At 37.0% G+C, this 13,837-nt stretch overlaps 1 protein-coding gene across 5 annotated transcripts in view; it reads right to left on the bottom strand.

The window, feature by feature from the left end:
* The window catches only part of PDE4D (phosphodiesterase 4D), a 369,025-nt gene that overhangs the window by 104,377 nt on the left and 250,811 nt on the right, over nt 1-13,837 (bottom strand). The gene's annotated exons all lie outside the window — the stretch shown is intronic.

The following is a 13,837-nucleotide window of genomic DNA, read 5'->3' as shown; positions in this document are numbered from 1 at the left end:
GTGGCTTCATTTTTGGATGTCTTGTGGTATGCAGTCTGAGAGGTTACAAATGTGTGGATCAGCAAGAACTAGGTCTCTAGGCTCATTTGCCATACTAAAGGGGACATAAATAACACTGCTAAAGCATTTAACAATGAGGGATGAGAAGCTGATCTTTCACATGATTTTTTAAACATGGATAAGTGCTAGCACCATATTATGCATTTTTGCTGACCCCATAAAAAGTACTCATTTTGAAAATGGTGCTCATTTGAAGGCCACCTACAGGTTTCCATTTACAGCTAATAACAGCAGAAACAATGCAGTCCAAGTCAGCTGTTCATTAGACTTCAGCCTAGCACAGGTGTCACAACTGTTACATACTACTCTGTACCCACTTGTTTTATCTACCATTGACCTGAGGTTTCAATGAGTTGCCACTTCAATTCTTTGCTGAAGTGACAGCATTCCCATGACCTTTTTTTCCTTTGTTAAATGAACTAATCAAAGAAACATATTGCTTATTTTGATACAGATGCACACTGCCTAGCAGAGGATGGATTTTTGTTTCATTATTTATTTCATTGCTTATTTGTTACTTTGCACATATATCTGGAACTGCAAGCTTACTGCCACTTTCAGACTATAATATTTTCTTTGTGCTCATCTCATACAGTTTGAGTGTAGAAAAGCAAATGGAGTTGGTTTGTTTGTTTCTCTTTTTTAAAAAAAATACAGAAAATATGATAAAAAAACTTCAGGACAGCATAGTAATTTAATTATCTTTTCACTCTAGTTTTCAGAACAATTACCTGTCAGTAAATCCAAACACATACACTTCTTCCCAGAACTGATTTAATTTGATTATGTCTGTATACTTTTTTCTGTGTCTTTAAATGTGCTACTGCTTTACCAATCTCAAACTAAGAAAGCTTAAACCATGAGACATCAAATGAGAGTTCTGCCACCAGCCTTCTAGGTGATCTTGGACTGTGCAGATCTCCTCTGACTTTCATTTTCCCTATTTGTTGCATCTTTGTGATCACTGCAAGATCTGCTCACAAAAAATATTTGAGAATGCATTGGAAAGGTCAGGATACCATGAATGCTACACTAAGATGTCCTTTGCAGCTTGTAGTGTCATTAGTTCATAACCATATTACCACTCCTACTAGCATGACTACTGTTAATTATTATCAATCCATATCTTTTCAGCTTGAATTCCTAAATATTGAAGGAGCACAAAATAATCACAACAGTAATGAAGGCTTTATCTCATCATATCCAAATTTCCTAAGATTTCTATTTCATTGCCTGAACAATTTTTTCCTCTTTAAACAGTTTCAAGAAATCACAAACTCCTAGTCAATACACAGTCTGTATATTTTGTTTTTCTATTGAGGGCAGGAGAGCAGATAATTCCTGCAATTTTAGGTAAAATAGAAGACAATAGTTTACTCCTGTGCTCAGTAAGACAAATTTCTGCAATGGCAGTATAATTTCAAATACATATAAGCTTGCCTGGGAACTTTAAAGCAAAAGTTAAAAGCTGGATATAAATAAGTGAAGATAAGTAAGTCCCTCTCACAGGAGGAAAATTTTGAATACAGAGTAAATAATAAACTGATTTCTTTAACAGTGGACTAAATATTCAACTGATTCAAAAGTATTTAGTTCAATTCAAGGGATACGGTTTTATTTGCAGATCTGTTTTATTTTCTTCACCCCCCTTTTGTGGACCTTGTATGAAAATTATATTACCAATCTTATTTCTTCCACGTAGAAACGAAGGCAGGCTTCTACAAATGATTTCACTGACAGATTGTAACATGTGAATTTTTAAAATTTAGAAGACTATTAGCTAGAAGTGTGGTTCCACCAGCTGGGAGAGGTCTTTTTTTTTTTTTGCACCACCAGGTAAGCACAAGTTTGTGCAAGACATTGCTGTTGCAACAGGAGTTTTATCCTGTTGTACTGCGTCGTGACCACTAGATGGGTATAAAAAGTAATAAACAGGATCCAAATATACCAGCTGGATTTGCCTCGCGCTGTTCCAAGAAAATGTCTTTTATAAAAATATGCGTCAAGAAAAAAATTATTCAGTTCTACAGTCAAAGGGGAGTGTGAATACAGCACTGTTTTTTCAGAAACCTATGTTTATAGTAAAAAGTTTCTGAAATGTTGTAGCAGTTAAGTGTCTTGTTTAGATCTTTTTGAGACATTTGCCAACACTTTCAGATACAAAAGCTTGTAGAACTCTAAATCAAAGCAAGAGTTATTACAATGAAAATAATAGAAATTGTTTCTTTGTCTGAATCACAAGTCTTATTCGCAAGAAACTGTGCTTTTGACTACACTGCATCAAAAGAGAGAATCAGAATGGGGAATTAAACAATTTCACACCAGTTCTTTGCTCTTCCTTGTTGCATACACTTAAAAACCCAAAAGTTTAAGACATGAAATAGGACAGACTCTTTAACTTGCCTGAACAGAAATTGCAAAAAAATCAGCTGTCCTTGCTTCATATTTGTCTTTCCACTCCCGTTAAGTTTCAAGCCACAACAAGAATATGTTGTGAATTGGAAATAACAGAAACAGAACAACATCTTCATGGAAGTTGTTACTAAAGAGCACAGGAACTGTTTTGCTTTCATTTCACAGTAAGTGGGCCATTTAAAGACAGAATTTTACACCATTGCTGTACAGCTAGCTCTGGGCACTTTGCATAATGCATGCAAACTGAAACTGCCTTTGGTGACTGGAGCATTTGGCACAGACATTACAGAATTTTGTATGTTCAAAGAGATTTGCTCCAACTGTGGAGATGCCAAAGCCATGAAAAGTCAGTGACAATTCAGCAACTTTTGTGTCTGCATTTTGACAAAACATTTTAAGGCATTAGTGGATAGTGTTTATCTTTAGAGCCTGCTTTATTCAGTGTTCAATGATGACAAACATGACATGAGATGAAATTCTGAGGTTTTTTCCTTGTTCAGCTATTCATCATGTTTACTTCTTGCCCACTCTGTCATCTAGGCTCTGTACTAAGATGGGGACAAAACTGAGAGATTTGTAAACGTTCATGGCTGATCTTCCCTGTGCTCCTAATAGGACAACTAACAACAAGACCACAAGCAAACTTCAGGAAGATTATTAGAGATTTGCTTCAGACAATACTAGGACTCTGTGGCAAGATCAGGAGAGGTTCTGGATCCTGAATCTCAGCAGCACTTCTTCATTGTTAATGACTGCACAGCTTTTTTGCATATTGAAAGAAACCCTTCACAGACTTCCTTTTGAGTCCCTAAAGAGTGGTTTCCTACTCTCTGCAAGGCTGCGAGAAGAAAAAATGTGGAGGCCTGTGTATAAAATATAGACTTAAGTTACGTAAAGAATAATGGCATCACAATCACTATACTCAAGAGTTTGTAACTAAGGCTGCATAGAAAATCTTAGTGTTGGTTTTCCTTAGTACTGAGAATTCAGCATTAATCCTGCAGCACTTTGGAGGGGTTATTTTCTTTTGGTTTTGTGTGGTTTTTACTTTTAGAGAAATAAGCAATAGTAGGAGAGAAGGAAATAAATTTCACCCTAAAATAAAGAACTTACTAGACTTTTTAAGAATGCAAATTGTGTTCCTGCTATTCCCCTGTATCTCCTCGCTTTCATCTTATCTTGGAAACTACAGGGAGAGAGAGCCAAATTAATTGAACCTCTGGGGACATCTTATCTTTTGAGGCCATCTGTAACATTACAGGGGGACAAGCAAGTTCTAGAGGAGCAATTCTTTTCCCCCATCAAAGGAGTCCATTGTCCTAGTGTCAAGCAATCTCTCCAGCCATCTGTTCTATGACCTACCTACACATCTAAACGTCCTCACTTCCAAGAAGTCATGTCCTGTTTTTATACCTGGTAGCACAATCCCAATATCACACAAAATGGGTGCATTTGGTATAGCAGCTGTAATTCACAGAAATTATCACAGAAGACCTGCCCTGCAGCAATTCCCTTTGAACAGGATCTAATTTAGAGTAAAAGCAAGGTAATAAAACTGTAAGGTTCCAAGGAAAGGGTAAACTATTTATTGTTTGTGCTCCAGGACAGGAGCCAACCTCTGGGGAAGGAAGCCTTAGCAACTGGAGAAAGGGAAGGATTGGATACTGCCTTCAAAAGCAGAATCTGAATGTATAGCTTGGATTGCTTCAGAATTAAGTAAGCAGTGGGCCACAATAGCTGGTGGCATGCACCATGAATCTGGAGGATTGTAGAGAAAGGCCACAGTGTACCTGTATCTAAGATTGCTTGGTAGGTCTTTGTGACTTCACTTGGGCCTTTTTATCGCTTATTAATAAACTAAGCATTAAATTGTGCCAACAGTTTGGGTGTCCCCTTTTTCTGCCAGACATAGTTATACCTAGATGAGAGATGAAACTTTAGAATTTTCTTTATCAGAAAGAAATAAGTTGTCACTAATCTGACCCTGCTACAGGTTCCCAGAAGATTTTAGATGTTGAATAGGCTAACCTGCAGCATCAGAAAAAAAACAAGTCAAACTAAATCAGTGGATTTATATAATTGAATAGCAGGCTAATTCTTTGAGACCTTTCAAAATGTTTCCTTTCTGACAGTGTCTACCCAGTGAAGCAGAAGAGTCCACATCTGGTTTTCTCTTTTCTTTCTTTTACCCCAAGACTAGCTAAAAACAAAAACAAAAAACAGAAACAAACAAACAAACAAAAACAAAACCAAACCAACCAAAAAAAAAAACCCCAAAAACAAACAAACAAAAAAAAACCCACACAAAAAAACCCTCAGTAAAAAGAGGAAAGAAAAAGAGAAATATTTATATTGATATTTTAGAAAGAATATAACACCTATTCTCTATATTTGAAGAAAAAAAATGTTTATATGTGAACTGATATTTTTATTTTCTTTGCAGAAAAGATAACAAAAACTTTTGCCTTCCATTACTTAAAATATTTCCAGTCAATTGTAACCAAATGATATTAAAAGGAACATATGATCTAAATGTGAATTTTCATGTACCACTGTAGAATTCAAGCCAACTATCTGCTTGTGGCTTTGAGTTTCCAGTTAAGCAATTCAGAAAGCAAGCCCTATGATTAACTCCATATTTAGAAGTGGTGTAGATAGATTTTCCAGTATCAAAATTCCAAGCAAAAGAATAAAATGTGACATTTCATGATATTTTTTTTAGCATCAGAACTTGGCTTTTGCTCTTGGCATAACTGTTTTTAGAAATATTTGAGTGTAGAAGGCTTAATATTACAAGACTTAGGTCTAAAATTACAAGACTTAGCATTAAAAGCCCAGAAAACAGACAAATAGAAGATGTGTAGGACAAAAAATACAATGAAGCAGACTGGTTTGTAAGAGTTGGTCTACTCAAACATGTTAACAAAGGAACTCTGACTATCTATTTATCTTCTGTGTCATGATTTTCTAGCAAGTATCTCAGGAAATTCAATCTCTCAAAACAAACTGCTTCATGTTTTGTTATGAAGTTTCCAAGCAAGGAGTTTCCTGTGATGACTATTCCATTTCTTTGGTACTTTAGCTTTGAACAGTTTCCTGGTACTCAACTGAAGATGTGCTTTCCACAATATCACCTCATTATTCTTAGTTATACCTCAGTGGTCTATCCATTTGGCATGAAACACTTTTTTAAGGCACCTATTGAATCAAATTGCCTCTTGTGCTCAACCATACTAGGATTCCCTTTGTGATTCCTTTTATTTTTTTCCTCAGAGAGAATATCATCCCTCACCTGGCAAGTTTTATTCTCAAAACTTGGCTCTTTGGAATGAACTTCTTTCCACTAATGTGGTGTTCAGACAGAATGCCAGATTCCAGATCCTATCACATGCATTTCATGTTTCTTTGAAGCTGAAATAGTTGTCTTATTTTAGTATAACAACAATTCAAACAAAAAAAAAAAGAGACGTGAAATGAAAAACAGTTTCCAAGAAATGTGGTAATCATGCTTCTACTAGATTTAAGTCACTTTGTATGGTTCTTCTGATCTAATAAATCTAATGGGACTATTATTCCCACTTTTAGATAACAGAAAAAGCCACCAAGACATTAACTCTTCTCCCCAATGCTAAAATCAGTAGCAGCTTGAGATCTGAATGTGAAAATCTGCAGAACATCTTGAAGAATTAGAAGTATTTTGGACAATATTCTCCAAGAAAAAGAATCTTGAAACACAGAACCACTTGATCCAGGTATGAGAAAGACTAGGCAGCAAGCCCTGGGGTGCTCCAAGTACCGCACAAGCCTGCTGGTCCCTGCCACCCCTGTATGCCATTGCTGCAGGTACCCACCAACTGCATTTCTAAGAGTGCAGTCTCAGCTGAACTGATGGTTCTCCACTCTGTTACTGTCATTATCTGATTACAGTCTATCTGCCACCATTCACTTAAATCATACCATAATTCTATGAGTTTATGATTCTATGATCCCCAGGGATGGAGTGTCCACAACTTCCCTGGCCAATCTGTTCCAGTGCCTCACCACCCTCACAGTAAAGAATATTTTCCTTATATCTAATCTAAACCTACTCTCTTTCAGTTTGAAGCCATTCTCCCTTGTCTTGTCACTACATGGTTTTGTGAATGTATCTCTCCATCTCTCCTGTAAATTCTCTTTGGGTACTTGCAAGCTGCAATTAGGTCACCTCAAAGCCTTCTCTTTTCCAGGCTGTACAAACCTAACTCTCTTAGTGTTTCCTAATAGGAGAGGGGCTCCATCCCTCTGATCATCTTTGGAGCCTCTTCTGCACTTGCTCCAGCAATTCCATGTCTTTCCCATGCTGGAACTCCAGAGCTGGATGCAGCACTGCAGGTGGGGTCCCAGCAGAGCAGAGCAGAGGGGCAGAATCCCCTCCCTGGCCCTGCTGGCCGCGCTGCTTTGGATGCAGCCCAGGACACGTTTGGCTCTCTGGGCTGTGAGTGCCCATGGCTGGGTCATGTCCAGCCTCGCAAGTCCTTCTCTCAGGGCTGCTGTTGATCTGTTCGTCTCCTGCAGTCTGTGTTGATATCAGGGGTTACCCTGACACAAGCCCAGACCCTTCCACTTTGTCTTACTAAACTTCATGAGATCCCATGCACCCACTTCTTGAGCCTGTTTAGGTTCCTCTGGATGGCATAAATACTGAACTACCTTCAAACTCTTTTTAAAAAAATCACTTTACCTAATTTCTTTAGGAAATTCAAGAAAAAGTGTTTTTCTTTCCAGGGTGAGTTTTGATCCAACTGTACCAACTTCTTTTCCTGCATCACTACTTTTTGAGCAGTATTTGGATGCTGAGATACAACACCAACTTGCACTGAGTGTGACCATATAGCATAGGGCCATTAATTATGTCTTATTTTAAATGTAGTACAATAAAATTTCAAAGTATATCAAGATGTTTATTTATCAATGTATAAAAATATGCAAACCATCCACCAAGCATATTGACTAATCCTTGTTAAAATGCAGCTTTCCTAAGATACTAGCATAACAGCTTTCCTTCAGGAAAAACTAATAAAGAAATAAATGTATGAACATGGTTGAGAACCACACTTGTGCCAGAGAAGGAAAATTCAATACACTGAAAGAGCTCAGCCTCCTCTTTCTGTAAATTCAGTTGGACTCCATTACCAAAAGTGATCAAATTGCTTATATATTCTTTATGAATTACTAGTGTGGTAAAGCACTTTTTGTAGGAAAAGAGGTAGTTTCTCAGACCTATAACATTTAAATCAACACCCTACAGTACTGATGAAAACACAGAGTCCATAAAATAGGTATAAATATTCCCAGGGATCACACTAATATGCATTCCCAGCAAACATATCTTTCTGAAACATCATCATGTATAACCCCAATGGTGATAAACACTAAGTCACAGAAGATATGGTTACACTTACTTTGTGCTTAGTGAAAAATATCTTCTGCAAATAGTACCTGAGACAGAAGGTGGCAGAACTAAGCATTCATGGTTACACCATGCTACTCTCCCATTCCAGAAAATACAGCATAGAACGATAGAATACACTGGTTTGGGTTGGAAGGAACCAAAAAATGATCCAGTTTCAATCCACCTGCCATGGGCAGGAACACACGTTCCACCAGATCAGGTTTCTTAAATATCCATCCAACCTGGTCTTGAACACTTCCAGGGATGGGACATCCACAATTTCTCTGGGCAACCTTTTCCAGTGCCTTACCCCCCTCACAATGAAGAATTTCTTTCTAACATCTAGTCTAAACTTACCCTTCTTCAGCTTAAAGCCATTAGCTTCCCTCTTGTCACTATATCCTCTCACAAAAAGTTTCTCTTCAGTGCTCTTGCAGGCCCTCTTCAGGTACTGGAGGTGTTCTAAATTCTCCCTGGTGTTCTAAGTCTCCCTTCTCTTGCAGGCTGAATAAGCACAGCACTTTCAGCCTGTCCTCACACTAAAGGTGCTCCAGACCTCTGATCATCTTCGTGGACTCCTCTGGACTCATTCTAAGAGGCCCAAGTTCTTTTTAGAAAGAGATCCAGTGAGCCAGGGGGTGACCATTATGACAAGTGGATCTTGCAATCCTCAGCATCACTAAGCTCATAATTATTAAATCTTTGCACAACTGACCTTAAGCAACCCTTTCTTCAAAAAGTGTTCAATGCAGAAAATGGATAAGGGCTGTGGACAGAAAAGCCCAAAGAGAAACTCCAAACTATAGGGACCTTGCACAGAGAAAATTATTTGTTTCACCAGTACAACATGCACACATAAATATCAACATGAAATCAAGGCCAGCTTCAGAGGAGGATGGACAGGAGGCAGCTGGATAAGCAACTGCAGTTGTTTCTTTAGATATTGCCCATGACAATGAAAGCTCTAGGTAAAGGACACATAATTATGTTTAATGGGAAACATTTTTTTCCTCATAGCATTTTAACATTCCTCTAATTGCAATAAGTAATTGCTGGCAATAAATCACAAACGAATTCTACTTCAACAAGAATTTGTGTTGGGATATATTAACAGCAATTATCACTGAAAGCAAGCTATATATTTTATAAAGGTTGGAAGCTCAAGGTACTAAGACCACCAGAGTTCTAAAATTTTTCTACTTCAGTTTAGCAAAATTGTTTCATCCTTTTCACTTCAGTTCATTTCAATTTTCTAAATTTTGGCTATTAGATTTTTTTTTAGTTTCTATTTCTTATATTTAATTATTTTTATTTTATACTGTATTTTTTGTATTTAGTTTACCAAATGTGCTAGATTTTTTTTGCTTCCACTTCCCTAGACTTCTACTAAATGTATCGAGGTGTATATAGTGATTTGGGCTCTGGAAGTCCGTTGTCACATCCAAAAAACAACCTTTAAAAGGAAACTAGTTCAGGAGCTAACCTTGGAGGAGTGCTGAGACTGAATTATCTTGTGTGTATGCACTCATACTTATGTTAGACCCTGAGCACGTTCACTGAGTACATGTAATGTCAAAGATAATTCATGTCACTAGTCCAAAGCAAATTATAATCTACAATAATGAATCATTTGGGTCTTGTTTTTCCTGATTTTTAGGACATTATTTTAATGTTAAATATATTATTACAATGCCTAATAGCATTACCTAGGAGGGCTGCCTGATGTTCCACATTATGGGTCTGTGTTTTCTTGTTGCTAAATTACTAAATTCTGTCCAGTGGTGCTGCAATTTTCTGTACAAGTTTTTAAGAGAGAAAGTGAGTCAACTGTTGATAGAAAGTGGCAGAGAAAATAATATTTTTTCATGTTTAAAGTAACATTGTGGAAACTGTTTTGTGAGACATTCTAGTGACTCTCATTTTGCTGCACAAAGCGGAGTTTAGCTAAGTGTCTGCAAAATGCTTTTTTTCTTTTTACTGATTCTGTGAATATCTTCATAAATTTCAAAAAGGCCAACCTTAATTCTGTTGCCTCATGTATCAGCAGTACTGAAAAAATCTGAAGTGCTACTGCAGTATTTTTTTTAAATCTCCTGTCTTGCTCAGAGCCTCAGAGGACTCTGTGGAAGAAGCCCCTGTGGGTGGGATATTTGTGTCTTTCACTGCAGAAGGTAGGTACTGAATCAAAGGGCTACAGAGAAGTAAGAGTGATTTTATCATCAGGAACTGCAAATAATATTTGCTCAAGCTGCAAAGCACCTGATAATGAACCAGTCACTTACACAAACTTTATCACACGTCACTAGTTAAGTGTTTTTCATTCTTGAGGTATCCACATGCTTAAGCCTTGTGGGTATCCACACTCACAAACACAGATTAACTCAGAACATCTGAGCTGCTTCTGGGTGGATCAAAGGTTCATCAGATCCACTAATCTCTCTCTAGGAGTGCTAAAAGTGAATGCCAATTAAAAAGAGTAAGAAGAAGCAAGTAGAAGTGCTACATACCCCTTGTAGCCCAGCCCCTCATCATTTTCTCACCCTTTCATTGAAACAGTGCTCTGAATACAAGAGTCACTCCATGTCAAGGAGATCAAAATCCCAAAGTCCTACACATCATGTTTTGTATGTTCTAGTTTGGTAATTCTTTCACTTTAATCTCTGTGGTTTGATATCTATTAAGTGAGGATGACAACAATTCCTTCTATGACAAGGATGATATGAAAATTAACTTAATCACCTGTGAGAAGCAGTAAGCTGTCATAGTGGTGAGCAGCATAGAAAAGCCAATGAAAGCATTATAGCTGCTTTTACAACACATATGAACAGCAGATTGTCAATAATGCATATTATTGACCATATGATGAGAAGCAAGAAAATTATAAAATATCAAATATCTCATGAATTGAGTTGCATTTGTTTTGAGTAAAACCAATATAAGACCATACAGATAAATTATAAAATTATTTATGCATGGAACTAAACCAAAGCTCCTAAGTCAAATGCAATCTTGGTTTTTGTGCTTGACATTTCAATCATAATAACATGGATATCAGGTTATTATGGAAACATTTGAGCACATGCTGAAGACTCTTGCATTTGCTATTGTTTATCTCCAGTTTTGTATTTCAGCCTGCTGTAGCACTACCAACCACTGCTAATGGTAGGCCATCAGAAATCTCGGAGTTCAAATGCGGTGTTGCAGGTGTACCTTCTAGTGGTTAGTACACAGACAAAGAAAAACACATTCCATTTTGCTTATAATGCATGCATAATTTCCTTGATGTTCTTCTCATCTTCAAGATCATTGGAACACTTCATTCACAGTCTCATTTTGATTAACTACTACTTTAATATAACCATGTTCTTGCTACAATCTCTTGTGCCCCTATATTGTATGTTTCTACCAGTCACCGTATGCTTCCTATTGTCCACATGACTGTTGGACTCTGAAAGGAAAAGTGACAAGGCAAAACATATAGAGCTGTAGATATAGTGCTTTATCTGCTAACAAAATAATGCAAATATTATGGGGTGTAAAGTTGCTATACATATTATACAACTATCATTTGGTAAAATACCTAAATAAACAGAAGTCTAAAAATGCTCAAGGACTATTAAAAATTAACTAGAAATGAGAGGAGAACCTCTAACACTAGTTACTAGTTGCTACAGTCTTCAGATGCCACACACAGTGCTAAGCCAAGCATGCCTCATCAAAGAAAAGTGTCTCTCTCTGTGAAGGAATGCAGTAACAAAAATACCAGTTTAGACTGCTTGTAGCAAAGCATGTATTTTTCCAGTATTAAACAAACCTAGAAGCGGATTTTATGTAATTAGTTGAAAGAGAAGCTGAAAAAAACATACTTTTTTAATAAATGTGAGTGACCTGGCAAGCCAAAAGTCACAGAGTATTGCAACCCAAAATCTTCCATGAAATTCTTCTCAAGAGCAAGACCAAGCCATTCTATTAAAATTTACAACTCAGCCTCCCCCCATGCCGAAATATATATATCTATAGATCTATCAAGGCCAGCTATAATTTTCTCATCAGTTACAGAGTTATCTGTAAGCACAAACCAATTCCATAGAATATGTTTTGTGCTCCAATTTGCACTAAAATTTCGGGAGGGAAGATGACTGATTGCTTTCTGCTGTTCTCATCCATCAACCATCCTCCCTGCTGTAACAACTCATCTGCTGCCATTCTCCATTGGGCAAAATGTGCTGCCTTTTCTCATTCTTTCCATAAACTCTCCCCCTAACACCAAAAGAATACGTGTTTAAACTAAAAAAAGCATTGCAAAGTCTGGACAAATCATAACAACTGAACTATAGAGTTTCTTAGGACAAAATTATTAACATGACATCTTCTTACAAGTAGAAAAAGAAAAATCAAATGCATAAAGGCATCTTTTGTATAAAGACTTTTCCTGTTAGCAGGAAAAATTGTGTATGATTCATTTGACTTAGTGCAAAAAAAGTTGTCGGGCAACTTGATTCCAAAAGTCCATTTTCTTGATCCTGATGTCATTACTAAAATTGGGATAGGACATGCCATAATTGCTGGCACCAAGGAGGTGATTATATCACTGTGGAAACATTACAAAATGTGCAATCCAAGAGAGCAAGGAGAAAGTCCACCATCTCTCATCAGTCCTATTTAGAGATTAAAAAATGTCACTGTAACATTGTTGCTTTTGGAACAATGTCTTCAACTATTTTACCCTGACATTTTGTTATTTCATCCTGTGAAGTGTTCCCAGGAGAATCAACAATTTTGCCAGATAAAAACTACTTTTCAAGCAGTGCTTGTCAGCAAAATTCAGCCTACATACCCAAGCACTGCCATGCTGACCACACACAGTGGTGGTGGTGTGCCCTCCCAGCTGGCATCGCTGTAGATGCACCATCCATCACCGTGTCTAACTGGTGATTCTGGTGTAGAATTCATGGACAGTCTTTGGTTCTCAAGGAGAAACCTGAGCGGGGGGCGGGGGGCGGTGGGCAGGCAGCTGAAGGAAGGACAAGCTACCAGGAAATCCTTTGTTACATTTGTTTCTTTTGTGGGAATAAAGTAGGATAAGAGGCTACAAAAACCTGTTTTCTCACTGGATGAGTCATCCTGACTGAATCATTTTATCCCCTTCTGTGCTTACACTTCCCTACCTGCAAAATGGGAAGTTTATAAAGTGCCAAGAGTTCTGATCCTTAAAAACAACCAAAACAAAACAAATAAAAAACTTCCTATGACCCAAAACTAGTATTACTGGGAGTAGTAATAAGAGCAGAAGATGTAACAGAAACACTGCTTTTCAAGAATGTATCAAAAGCAGATATTGGTGAGAAAATGAGACATTTAGAAAATTTACTGTTTTTCCTTATAGATGATGTGTGAAGAAATAGGAAGAATAGAAGACTTTCTTATTTACGTGTTTTGGTACATGTGCTTTTTAAGATCCTCTCCATAAAAATGGAGTGGAAGAAGACATTAGACCAGGTATGTCTGTAACATTTGCATGTAAAAGAAGGGAATAATGGAGAATAAAAAAAATATCAGGGGAAAAAAGGACAACAAAACAGACCACCAGAAAGCAAACAAGCACCCTTCATCAAACATTTATTTTAAGAAATTTCATAAAAAATATTTAGAAATTAAAGGAGAAAATCTTTCTCACTTCAGGTGAGAAGCAGATTAGATTTTTATAAAACGTGGTTTTATTTTTGCCCCAACATGCTGTACCTCTATAAGACACAGAAAACGATGAATTCTTTCAGAGAGAATTAGATTGCTTCTTTGGTTTTGTTTATTTTTTCAGAACGATAACAGAAAGGACTAAATAAATTAAAAAAAAAAAAAAGCTAAATGGGCAATAAATGCACCAGATGAAACATTATTATGGTGTAAAGGAGAAAAACCTGGCAGTGGCCA

The sequence above is a fragment of the Corvus cornix genome, chromosome Z (genome assembly GCF_000738735.6).
Source record: "Corvus cornix cornix isolate S_Up_H32 chromosome Z, ASM73873v5, whole genome shotgun sequence".
In the NCBI taxonomy this organism is placed as follows: domain Eukaryota; kingdom Metazoa; phylum Chordata; class Aves; order Passeriformes; family Corvidae; genus Corvus; species Corvus cornix.
This window is presented reverse-complemented; position numbering and strand designations above follow the sequence as displayed.